Consider the following 13,302-nt stretch of genomic DNA (forward strand, 5'->3'; position numbering starts at 1 on the left):
CGCAGGCGCGCCGAGGGGAAAGCTCAGTTCTGCGCACGCGCCCGAGTGCCTCTCCGCGGTGCGCATGCTCCAGTAAGGGGAAAGGGGCGTGGAATAAAGTGCTGCCGCCGCCGCCGCGCAGGCGCAAGAGGGAGGCGTCGCCCCGGCTGTTCCTAGGGGCGAGCGCGGTCGGCGTCGTCAAGGGACGCTTCCGAGACAGGCCCGAAGCGCCAGGGGCCGGTCCGGACTGCCTGCTACCCAGCGGAGCGCCTTCCCGTTACTTTTTTGAGTTGCGTGACTTCCTCTCCTCCATTTCTGGACAGGCCAAAGCCGAATGATATTATTATTATTATTATTATTAATAATAATAATAATAATAATAATAATAATAATAATAATAATATTAATAATATTAAATTAATATTATTAATATTAAATTAATATTATTAATATTATTAATATTAAATTAATATTATTAATATTATTAATATTAAATAATAATAATTATTATTATTATTATTATTATTATTATTATTATTATTATTTATATCCCGCCCTCCCCAGCCGAAGCTGGGCTCAGGGCGGCTAACAACAATCAAAATAATCCAACGATTCTAAAAACATTTCATTATAAAAATTAATTAAAATCAAATTGATGGCAACCAATGAGCAAAATTCTGTGCAGATTGCCAGAGAAGGAGGGGGGTCAGGCTGCGCCCTGACCAAAGGCCTGGTGGAACAGCTCTGTCTTGCAGGCCCTGCGGAAAGATGTCAAGTCCCGCAAGGCCCTGGTCTCTTGTGACAGAGCGTTCCACCAGGTTGGGGCCATGACCGAAAAAGCCCTGGCTCTGGTTGAGGCCAGCCTAACCTCCCTGTGGCCCAGGATCTCCAAGGTGTTTTTCTTTGAAGACCATAAGTTCCTCTGTGGGACATACCAGGAGAGGCGGTCCCGTAGGTACAAGGGTCCTAGGCCGTATAGGGCTTTAAAGGTTAAAACCAGCACCTTAAACCTGATCCTGTACTCCACCGGGAGCCAGTGCAGCTGGTATAGCACCGGGTGAATGTGATCTCACAGCGAAGACCCCATAAGGAGTCTCATCGCGGCATGGTCACTGAGACCGCTTATTTTAGAGGGAGTCTCACTGAAGTCTATGGAGGCCATTGGTCATCGCAGGGTGTGTGTGTGTGTTATTTATTTATTTCCTGTTGTTGTTGCTCCACTGCCTCCCGCAGTTTGGTCAAACTCATGCTGGTAGCTTCGAGAACACTGTCCAACCATCTCGTCCTCTGTCGTCCCCTTCTCCTTACACCCTCCATCTTTCCCAACATCAGGGTCTTTTCCAGGGAGTCTTCTCTTCTCTTGAGGTGGCCAAAGTCTTGGAGCCTCAGCTTCAGGATCTGTCCTTCCAGTGAGCACTCAGGGCTGATTTTCTTAAGAATGGAGGGGTTTGATCTTCTTGCAGTCCATGGGACTCTCCAGAGTCTCCTCCAGCACCATAATTCAAAAGCATCAATTATTTGATGATTTATTTCCTATCCTGCCTTTTTCCTCCCAGGAGCTCAAGTCACCACGCGTGGTTCTCTCCCCCTCCATTAATCCCCACAACAACCCTGTAAGGTAGGCCAGGCTAAGAGGCAGTGACTAGTTCTTGGCTAATAAAATTTGAGCTGCAGTTGTGGCATACAAAAACAATCTAACATTTTTTGGGGGCAATTCCACACCTGTTATTCCAAGAAGAAAGGCCTCTGGTTTCTTAACAAATGTGTATTTCAGCATTTTTTTCAGCTCATTATAAATCTTCTCCCAGAAGTCTTCACCTTGGGGCAGGTCCACCACATATGGTGAAAGGTACCCTCCTTTTCTTTACATTTCCAGCATAGATTATCACTATTGTGGTAAATCTTTGCTAACTTTACAGGGGTCAAGTACAATCTATATATCATTTTCATTATATTTTCCTTTAACATTGTAGCATTTTACATTGGATGTAGCATTTTACATTGGGGTACAGGAGAATCTTGTATTATACGGTGCAGATGGCAAAACCTACTGGACTCCTAAGGTCACCTTTCACAGCCCAGTGGCAATTTGAACCCTGGACACTCCCAGACCTTTAATCTTACACTCTCTAACCACACCAACTCTCCAATGTGTTAACATACGCAAAATTAACTGCCTAATTGGGATTAAAGTTTAGCCAGGACCTTGTGCAATTAAACAGGACATAAACACTCTGGGTGACCTGTTTATTGAGCGTGTGCCCTAATTTGCTATTTACTGAACATTCATTCTGATTTGTTTGCAGGGAAGTTAGATGCTGTTGCGTCAAGCAAACAGCCAATGCTTTCCAGTGTGTTTTCTTGTCGCTTTCCTCAAGACCAGATGTTTTCAACCTTTTCTGAGTCCACGGCTCCTTTGGCCAACTGCATTCTTTTTGCTGAATCCCTGTGGAGCTCAGGAGCCCAGTTATGTCACCTCTTGTCTGCAGAGCTGGCAGCCTCTCACCCTTTTTTGAATACCCTCCCTTGTGGATGTTCCCTCCTCTCCTTAGGAGTCCTCTGGGCAGCCACTGCTGCTGCCCCTGGTCTCTGAGTCCCGTCCCCCCCCCCCCGGTGCTTCCCAGAGGACCATTTGCCCGCAGAGTTTATGGCCAGGGCTGCTGCAATAAACAGCTGTGCAAGCCTTGGGGAGGCAGAGATACGAGAATGCATGGGGAGGGAGGAAAGGAAAGAGAGACAGAGGCCAGTGTTGCCCACGATACCCCTGACCATCATTCAAGGCACCCCAGGGCGTCATGGCACATTGGTTGAAAACCACTGCTCTAGACCAATGGTTCTCAATCCCCCCCCCCACGGGCCATATGGGGGACCACTTAATGATTTCGCCCTGAATGGCAGGGGCAACCCAGCAAGATGGGTGGGGTATAAATAGTAAAATTATTATTAAAAATAATGCCTGTTGTTGTATTTGCAATGCCCTGTTGTATGACTACAGACCTATTGCATTAACATTTATAGTGATGGAATGCTTTGAAAGACTGGTCCTTCAACAGCTTAGAACCTGCTTTCCACAGGACTTTGATAAACATCGGTTTGCCTATAGAAGAAATAGGTTTACAGACGATGCGATAGCTATCACCTTTCATCTGGCAGCAAGTCATCTAGAGAAACCAGAAAACTATGTCAGGATGTTGTTTATTGATTATAGCTCGGCTTTTAATACCATCCTTCTGGACAACCTCATTAAAAAGTTGACATGAACCTTTCTTCTACCATCTGTGACTGGATTAAAGACTTTTTGGTAGATCAGACACAGTGAGGATTGGACATGTAACATCTAATTCCTTAAAAATCAACACTGGCACACCACAGGGATGTGTGTTAAGTCCCTACCTGTATTCATTGTACACATACGATTGTGTATCATCTGACCCGTCTACTGCAATTATTAAGTTTGCAGATGACACCACCATAATGGGTTTAATAACAGGTGGAGATGAATCAGCGTATAGAGGGGAGGTCCAAAAAAATATCTACATGGTGAATAGGGAACAACTTGCACCTTAATATCAGCAAGACAAAGGAGATGGTGTTGGCCTTTCGGAGGAAGAGAGAACTAGCCCCGCTGTACATGGGGGGGGGGGGGCTTTGTAGACAGAGTCTCTTCCTTTAAATTCCTAGGAGTTTATCTCAGTGAAGACCTTACTTGGAAAATCAATACAACCCAGGTGGTTAAGAAAGCCCAACAGAGACTCCATCTCCTCAGAGTATTGCGAAAGAACGATGTCAATCAACATTTGATGATCAACAAACATCAAACCCGCGAGGAAAATTCTCAGGGATGATTCACACCCTGGCCGGCACTTTCTTGCTCTCTTGTCCTCAGGCAGAAGATAGAGAAGCATGATTAGTCGCACCAACAGGGTAAAGAACAGCTTCTATCCATGGGCTGTTAGGCTGCTGAATGAAAAGATAACAACAGGGCAACTGACTTCCGGGTTTGGTGTGTGTGTGTCAGTAAAAGAGGGGATCTAAGACTAAGAGAGCTGAGTGGGGGGTGCTCGTGTAATCTCACTATATACAAGTTGTACAAGTGACAATAAAGTGTTTCATTTCGTTTCATTTTTACAGATTCTGAGGCCACCTTGCATTGTGTGCTTTTATTATTATTTTGTTGACATGCAAATTTTTGTGTAAATTGTTTTTGAGCTTGTCAACAGGCCATATAAAAATGTTTTATCATAAACTGTACCATGCACTTTTGGGCATGTGAAAGTTTATGCCACAGTATATCTATTGCGCTTTGAAGTATCACCACAACTTTTAATGCAGATTATAATCAGGCTGAGTATTTCTGTGCTAGCCATTAAACTCTTAACAGTGTCCTTAGCAACAGAGGAGGAGATGTAGCATATATATTTGAGAGTGGTTGTTCACATCCATCTGTACTTCACGCTTGCTGACCAAGGCAATAACTATGAAGAGCAGCAACTATAAAAAGAATGAACTGGGAAACAGATGGACGTTTAGACAGGCCATGAATAATTCTGAAACTCGTGATAGCTATGCCATTATGGCAATTTATGGGCAATATATCCTCCCTTAGCTGTGTTGGTTTTTTTCCTCCTTTTCTGCAGTTTATATTCTGGGGGGGGGGGGGGTTTGACCACAGCTGTATGCTGTATTCCAAATGTGCCCCCACCATCTATTTGAATGAAGTTGCTATGATATTTGGAAGACTGAAATCAAGACAGCTGGTAATACCTAACATAGAATTTGTTCCTACCGAAAACCACCAGGGTGGAAGGTCACCATTATGCTCCCAATATCTTTTTCTTGGAGCCAGCTCAGACCCTATGAGTGTATACTAGATGTGAATATTTTTTTGCTCCAATAGACATCACTTTACATTTGGAGCTAAACCACATGCCAAATGTGAGAAAGGTGTGATAGTTCTTTGCTAATTTGAAGTTCTGCGTAGGGGTGATTTTGCAGATGAGAAACAGTGACGGAAGACTCCTTACTGTCCATGGCCCCCACCCCCCTGCTACGCTTTCCACTGCAACTTCCCCCTCCTCCCCTCCTCCAGGGTTCCATACAATTATTCTACTACCTTCAGTGTGTGGATTTTCTGTATGGGATTTTCCTATCTTGAATAATTTGGTCTTGTCCACAAGTTTGGTTTAAGGGCTGTTTTTAGAATCCTAAGCTACTAGCCCTCATGGCTGCAAACATGAGCGTAGGCAGGATTTTTTCCCCCCATAGGGGCAGGCATTATTTTAGAGGGGGCAGAACCGAGTTATCTGCAATGCAATTGGTCAGTAAGTTAAGTAGTATGCCTTCACCTAGGAAATGCAAGCATCAAAACTTCCTAAATTTACATAATTTTACACTTGCTGTTCTTTTAAACATCAGGGGAAGGACAAAGGGTACGGAAATGCACAAACTAATATATAACCCAGTTGAAATGATTTATTGGTGTTTTCCACTGTACTGCAAACTTTCCAAGAGACCTAGCTAGCTCAACACCCGGGCACCAGACTGAATTTTAGGGCCAAATATCTTTTTTTTGCTACCTTTGGGGCCTTTTACAAGCCATATAGCATCCTAGTGGCTAGGGGGGGTTGCTCTATGCCTCTGGGTCAATCATTTGTTCATTTCCTACCCTTAAAAAATAAAAGAGGCACCCCACCTTTCTGCTTCAGGCAGTTTCAGAGCTCCCAGAGCTGCTGCTTATGTAAAAAATTAAAACGGTTGCTCACGGTTATAATCCCAGCTAGCTCAGCTTCATGAAAGCATTCGGACATGACCACAACTAAATGCCATGCAAATGCCTAGGCAGATCCATTAATTAAATCAGCTGTTCAGCAAAGGCCCTAATTGGGCTGTGACAAGCTCCCGGAACAATTGTGACGAGAGTTTATTCCTTGTCTGTTGTTCTTATTAACTGCCACTTCCTCTGCAACGACAGGCCCCTTACGCTGGAAAACTGCCTATCTGCACCAGGTTCATCGCCTCCCAGGAACCTAAGAAGAGCTCTGAAAAATGAGTCCAAGGGTTAATCTAGATCAGGGGTAGGGGATCTCATGCCCAAGGGCCAAATGCAGTCCTGTCTGGCCCTCAGAAGTCTCTCCCATCTTCCCAGGCTGCACCCTTCACTGGCCTTGCTTTAAAAGGTAAAGGTACCCCTGCCCATACGGGCCAGTCTTGACAGACTCTGGGGTTGGTGTGCCCATCTCACTCAAGAGGCCGGGGGCCAGCGCTGTCCGCAGACACTTCCGGGTCACGTGGCCAGCGTGATAAGCTGCATCTGGTGAGCCAGCGCAGCACACGGAACGCCGTTTACCTTCCCGCCAGTAAGCGGTCCCTATTTATCTACTTGCACCCGGGGGTGCTTTCAAACTGCTAGGTTGGCAGACGCTGGGACCGAGCAACGGGAGCGCACCCCACCGCAGGGATTCGAACCGCCGACCTTTCGATCGGCAAGCCCTAGGCGCTGAGGCTTTTACCCACAGCGCCACCTGCGTCCCGGCCTTGTTTTACACCCTCCTTAAGTGTTTCTGACTGGCTGGGATGTACCCTTGAACCCCCGAGATGCCTCTTGCTTCTCTGGATGGGGGATAAGGAAGAGGGTGTGCAGGTGGGTGCACAAAATCTAGCCTAAAGGTAAGGGGACCCCTGACCATTAGGTCCAGTCGTGGCCGACTCTGGGGTTGCGGTGCTCATCTCGCTTTATTGGCCGAGGGAGCCAGTGTACAGCTTCTGGGTCATGTGGCCAGCATGACTAAGCCGCTTCTGGCGAACCAGAGCAGCGCATGGTAACGCCGTTTACTTTCCTGCCGGAGCAGTACCTATTTATCTACTTGCACTTTGATGTGCTTTTGAACTGCTAGGTTGGCAGGAGCAGGGACCGAGCAATGGGAGCTCACCCCGTCGCAGGGATTCGAACCGCCAACCTTCCGATCGGGAAGCCCAAGAGGCTCTGTGGTTTAACCCACAGCGCCACCCGCGTCCCTACTGTGCACTTAAAATTTATATGAATCGCTTTGCCCACTTTTGTCTCTGGCTGCATCCAGCACTGACAAGTGGCCCTTGGAAGGTTGACCAGAAGAGAATGTGGCCCTTGGGCGAAAGGTTACCCACCTCTGATCTCAATCAACTCCCAAGCAAGTGTGCACAGCAGCGCAACCTTAGCATCTGTAAGATACGTTGGCAAGACTTCAGTCGGGCCTCTTTATAATTGTCCATGGGCTTAATGCATTTCTAAACTGGACTGGATTTAGAGGTAGGTGGCCCAGCTTGCCAGACTCTGGGCAGGGTGACTGTCATATGATACAGCTGCTCAACAGCTGTAACCAATTCCACAAACAGTGGAATATGTGGATCTTGCTCCTGCCCCAAGGTTCCCTGCAATACACAAATTTCCCCTTCCTCCCTCTACACGTGCATATGTGTCCATTTTTGTAACTGCAGCCACTTTTTCCAGTCACAGAGGCAGATTCATTCATATTTCCATCAACAAAAACACTGCAACAGCTTTCAAATGTTTAAAGGGTTTTTTTCTCCATTTTTAATTTTTGCTCAGATAAAACACCTTCAGGCATATGGAGATATAGACAGACAGATGTGTGTATTGTGTGAGCGTGTGCATATGTACACACCAACATATACACATACCTCTCTACAGATATATATATATACATTATTTTAAAAAAACACTATCCCATGGCAAGAGCTCTTCTTGTCTTTAAAAACCAATGAAGACGTACAAGAAAAGAGGAGATGGTGAAACAAGTTTATTATTATTTTTAAAAACTATTATGTCTCTGCTGCACATAAAGAAAAGGACTTTTTGTTGTAGCCTTTCCCATCCAGTTGTTTTGGACTACAGTTCCCATCAACCCCAGCTGCACAGCTGGGCTGCCTGGTCCAAAACCTCTGGAGGGCATCATGTTGGGGAAGGTTGCTTCAATATTTTAAACACAATGACCAGCAAGGCAAAGTTGGTGGGTCAGTGTCTGAATGCAAGGGTTGGAAAGGATACACACCTCAAACTTTAGAGTGTTAGTTCTGAAAAGATTCTTTAAAAAAATAAAAATTGTGTTTCAGTCCCTTCCGCCTCCCTTCTTGTGGGTTTTGTGGTTTTAGTTTGCAAATCTCAGATAGACATAGTTCCAAGAACCATCAACAGTCAGCATGTGACAAAAAGATTAACAGTTTTGATTCAGTACACTTCTGGCTTAAATTCACAGTAAGAGCAGATATACAGACACAGATTGAGGCTTGTGGTTTGTTTCGTGTTTTTTTAAAAAAGGAGAAAAATAACATCAAAGCCATTTTGCTTCCAACGTGCTGACCCAGAGCCAGTCTAGATTTTGTGTTTTAAAAGATATTAGCCGTCAGCAAAATCTAAAAACATGCAAATGAGCAGAGTTCTTATTGCTGGTGAAATCGCACTGGGTTATCCTGTCAACTAATTAAAAATCCTGCAGCTTCACGTGTGTTAGTCCATGTTTTTCTAGAGCAGACTTCCCCAACCCCGTGCCCCCCCGCCAATGCTTTTTGCTGTTCTGCAACTCCCATCAGCCCATGCCGACACAGCCAGTAGTCAGGGACTGTCTGTTGGAGAAGGCTGTTCCAGGTTGTCATCTCTCTGGCAAAGACTAGTCTGAATAATGACTAGTCATTATTTGGGTCGTCTGAATAATGATGCTTCTTTTGTGCTGCGTCCCCCATTTAATGGTGTCTGAACAGCTTCTCCCATTTGCAGCCAGCCAGGGCCACCACAATTGGCACAGTGGTCTCAGGTGGCAGGTATTAAAGAAATTGCCAGTTATTTAATGACTACATTTAATTTTATTAGGCTTTTTACCTCAAGGGGGTGCCACCTGACTTTTCTCCCTCAGATGATGCTAGATCTGGCCTGAACTGTAGGAAGCAAAACTATTTTTGTCATTGTTTTTGACTGGTGGGTGGGAACTCTGTGTCACTCAGGCTAGCAAGTGAAGTCTCAGCTCCATTCAGTCTCTCCAAAATTGATGCAACACACACCAGAAATTAGCCAGGGGGAGGCATCCTTTCATTGATTTCGTTCCCAACAAACTTCAGCTCCAGCGCAACTTATATAGAGTCTTGCCAACTTTTGACATCTAAATTTCCTCGCTTCTGGTGTTCCGGCCGGCAAAGGCTTCTCGTGCAAAATAATTCCATTGCCCAGAATTCCACAAGTCCGGCAAGAAATGAGACATTACTGGACGCAGCCTTTCAAGACTTTTCTTTGGTAACATACTTACAATGAGCTGTAGAATGGAATTCCCCCATGCGTTGCTTGTTTTGAACTGTGACCATGCGTTGGGCGACAGTACAGTATGCGCAAAAATTATTGTGTGCATACAGCCTTGCAGGACTTAAAAAGACAGCAAATTGGGAAAAAGAGAACTCTCCCAGTTCCCTGGTTTATCACAAAGCTGTGAGCCCTCTGGCCCTGTCTGCTCTGTCCTTTTCCATGTGTGATATCTGCAAAGTGGTTTTGCTATGGGCAGCAAGGTGCACACACACTGGGCTTTTGCAGATGTCTCTGTATTACCTAGCTCTGAATACAGAATGAAACCATAGAATTGGACAGGACCCAAAGAGTCATCTGGGCTAACCCTCTGCCATGCAGGAATCAAACACAGTGGTACCTTGGGTTACATACGCTTCAGGTTACATACGCTTCACGTTACAGACTCCACTAACCCAGAAATATTACCTCAGGTTAAGAACTTTGCTTCAGGATGAGAAGAGAAATCGTGCTCTGGCGGCGCGGCAGCAGCAGGAGGCCCCATTAGCTAAAGTGGTGCTTCAGGTTAAGAACAGTTTCAGGTTAAGAACGGACCTCCGGAACGAATTAAGTATGTAACCAGGGGTACCACTGTATTTCCTGGCAGATGTTTAAAAACCTCCAAATGAGAGCCAACTGCTTCTGAGAAAGCCCATTCCACTGTTGGGCAGCTCCTACCACCAGAAAGTTCTTCTTAATGTTCAGTCAAAATCTCCTTGTGATTTGAATAAAAATATCCTTGTAATATGCCCGATTACGATTTTGTTTTGTTATCTGCCGTACTGTGCAAACACACACAACCAGTCCTTTTGAGGAATCTCCAGTTGGAGGCTAGCTATTGTAAACTGAAAAGTACAGAACCAATTCCTTCTGGTCAGTAGTTTTCCTGCTGACCAGAAAGCAGAGAGAAGCATTTTGAAGCAGCGATTCTGGGTGGCGATGAAGGATTGCAACTCCGCCCCCCAAAGTGGGCTACTGGGGAAAAAATCATAACCACGCAGAATGGTCAATACAGGTTTCTCTCGTTGGCAGCTAAGGCACTAGAGAGTGTGCCTTAAGAGGACTGCATTTTAGTTCAGAGCTGACAGCTGCTGATTTTATTCCCAACTGTTAGGGTGGGGGAGCTGTAGGCTCTTTCTATTCTTATTTCCAGTTTTGTCTCATTTATTCTTACCAACTTTTGCTGGTTAATGTCCTTCAGGTTAGTGACCGGGAACAGTTTTTAAAAAAACATCTCTCTGAACACAAAGAACATCAGCCTCTAGAAAAAAGCCAAGTTTCAGTCACTTCTGCAAAAATAAAAAAGGTTGAATTAAAAATAAATTCCTCTGAGGGGGAGCAGCAAGATTTACAAGAGGAGTAGGGTGGGAAAGGGTATCTTGTTCCATTCTTGCCTCCCCACCAACACCCAAATCTCTCAGACATCCACAGCAACAAAAAGCTCGCTACCCCTTTCATCCAAATCACAGTGGTTATTTCCCAGAAACTGGTATTTTAAAACAGTGCCTTTGTTTCAGCACCCAGGCCTATCAGTTTCCCCCTGGTGTTTAGGAAACATCTATTAAGGACCATTTCTCATGGCACCTGTGCATGGCTGCCTATTTTGGTTCCCGCCCCAGGCCCAGATGGTGCTGTACGACAAAGCACCTCATCCAGATGAGGCCTTTGCCATAAAGCCAACTCGCCATTCGGTATCGCAACGCCTAGCGTGCCAAGCAGTGGCTCAACGGTTGCGACGAACGATTGCACTAAACCGAAATCCTGCACAGCATCCAACTACCTGAGAATCTCAGCTTTTCGCTTCGGAGAACAGCAAGCGTTTAGCCCTCATGGATGCAAAGAGTAGCAGCTGGAAAATGTGCTGGCGGCCACCTCCTCACAAGGGAACCCACAGCACGCAAAACCCAGCAGGGATTCTGTCAGTCGCCAAGGCCTAGAACCTCATGGCACCAGCATAAAAAATAGAAATATGGTTCCGGTAGCATCCTGACGGCTCATTGGAGCAGGTCTTTGGTCGCACTGGCCAGGAATCGGAAGGAAATATTATAAAGTGCTGTTTCAATGGGTGGGTCCTCCTGGGTTTTTTGCCCACTTGGCTGCTTCCGTCCACAATGAACCTGCAGGCAGCGGTGTCTCTCAGGAATTTCTTCCAGGCGGAGGTGCCTCAGGAGCAGGGGTGGCAGAAATCTAAATGGTCTTGTTCAAGTGAGTTTGGTTTCAAACCACAAGTTAGAAGCGAAAACACACAGACACTTCAAAATAGCTTAAAATCCTCAGGTTCCCCCCACCTACCTACAAGATTATCGACAGGTAGACAGAAAACATACACCAAAACAAGACCCCCAGGAAGGTATAATGTAATCTCTAGAGCGCATGAAACCAGTGGGGCCTTGGAAAACCCTCCAAGATGTTGTCTTCTTGCCAGAAATTCCGTTCTCGACAGCCAAGTCTGCTCTTTCCGCAAAGCCCAGTTACTCACAAGAGTTTTCTCTCTCTATTTTTTTGTACACGTGTTTTGCTTTAATAATCATATATACATATACAGAAGTTATTTACATCCAAGTACACTTGTCTCTGTATAACTTAGCAGCATATAAGTAAATGATTTGCTTCCTAGTTCAGTTAATAAGCACTTTCACATACAGACAACCCGGCAGTGATTTTCCTGCAGATGCTAGCAACAGTAGGGTTTGCCCAATGCCGCCTCCACTAGGCAGAAGGTGTCTGCCTCAGGTGGTAGAATTTGGGCACCATCGTAGAGTGGCAAACCATTTCGTTCCAAAACCTATTTATATATATTTAGAGAGGGTGACTCTGCGCACGTTTGTGAGAGTGTTGTTTCTTAGGCACCAGAATGTCTGAGAAGGCCTGACCCTGTGTCTTGCTGTGGTGGGTGATTGGGAAAATTGGTGTAGATTGGAGAAATTTGTGGGTTCTTCTCCGATATCTATGAAGGTGTCCCCCCCCCCCCACAGAAAAGCACCATTAAAAAAACCCTCTGAAGAAGGCATTGACCATCAGGCATTCTGGAGGCAAGCTAAACCATGGATTGTGCAAAAAAAAGGAAGATGACCCAAAATCTTTTATGCAGCCAAATCAACTTACAGCACAAAGTTTTTGCTGCTGTTACTGATTCGATGTGGAATATGCAAGGGCACGTCTGCACTCCAAATATAAACCATCTTAAAACTGGGTTTAACTATCGCGGTTTCCCCATAAATCGCGGGAAGGCTAGTCAAAGCCCCAAAGAGAAATGGGATATTGCCTCTCTTAATACGAGTGCTCAGGATTTAGCATTAGGTAATAAAATGGGGCTAGAAATAAGATTCTGGAGCCAAAAACCTTTAACCACAGTATGTAGACTCTAGCTTACATATTCCATGGCCAGAAGATGTGGCAATAACAGCTGTGGGCTTGAGAGGGGAATTTCACAAATTGGCGAGACACGGGCCAATTAGGGACGCCAGCTAAATGGGCCTGACATTTAAAGCACTATGATGCCACTTCAAACAGTCATAGCTTTCCCCAAGGAATCCTGGGAGGGTGCTGAGAGTTGTGAGGGAGATCCCAATTCCACTAAGCAAGCTACAATTTTCAGAGTGGTTTAACAGTCTACCCCCTTCCCAAAGAACTCTTGAAAACTGTCGATCTGCCAGGGAAATAAGGGTCCCACAACAACTCTCAGCAGCCTTAACTAACTGAACTTTCCAGGATTCTTTGGAGGAAGCTGTGATTGTTTAAAGCGGCATGACACTGCTTTAAATGCATAATGCAGATGTAGGGCCTTAGTTCCCATTGCAGGGGAGCAAAAGCGCTGCTTTTGGGCTTCCTGAGAGCACTTGGTTGGCCAATGCGAGAAGCAGGTGGCTGGACCAGAGAGAGACTGCTGGCTGACTTGACCTTGAAAGGCTCTTCTTGTGTTTTTATGGGTTCCTTGTTTGGTTGGGTGCCAAATCAGCTACCTGAGCTTGAAATGGGATTAGCTTTGCAGTGCAGACAGG

This window comes from Podarcis erhardii, assembly GCF_964252035.2.
Source record: "Podarcis erhardii genome assembly, chromosome: 9".
NCBI lineage: Eukaryota > Metazoa > Chordata > Lepidosauria > Squamata > Lacertidae > Podarcis > Podarcis erhardii.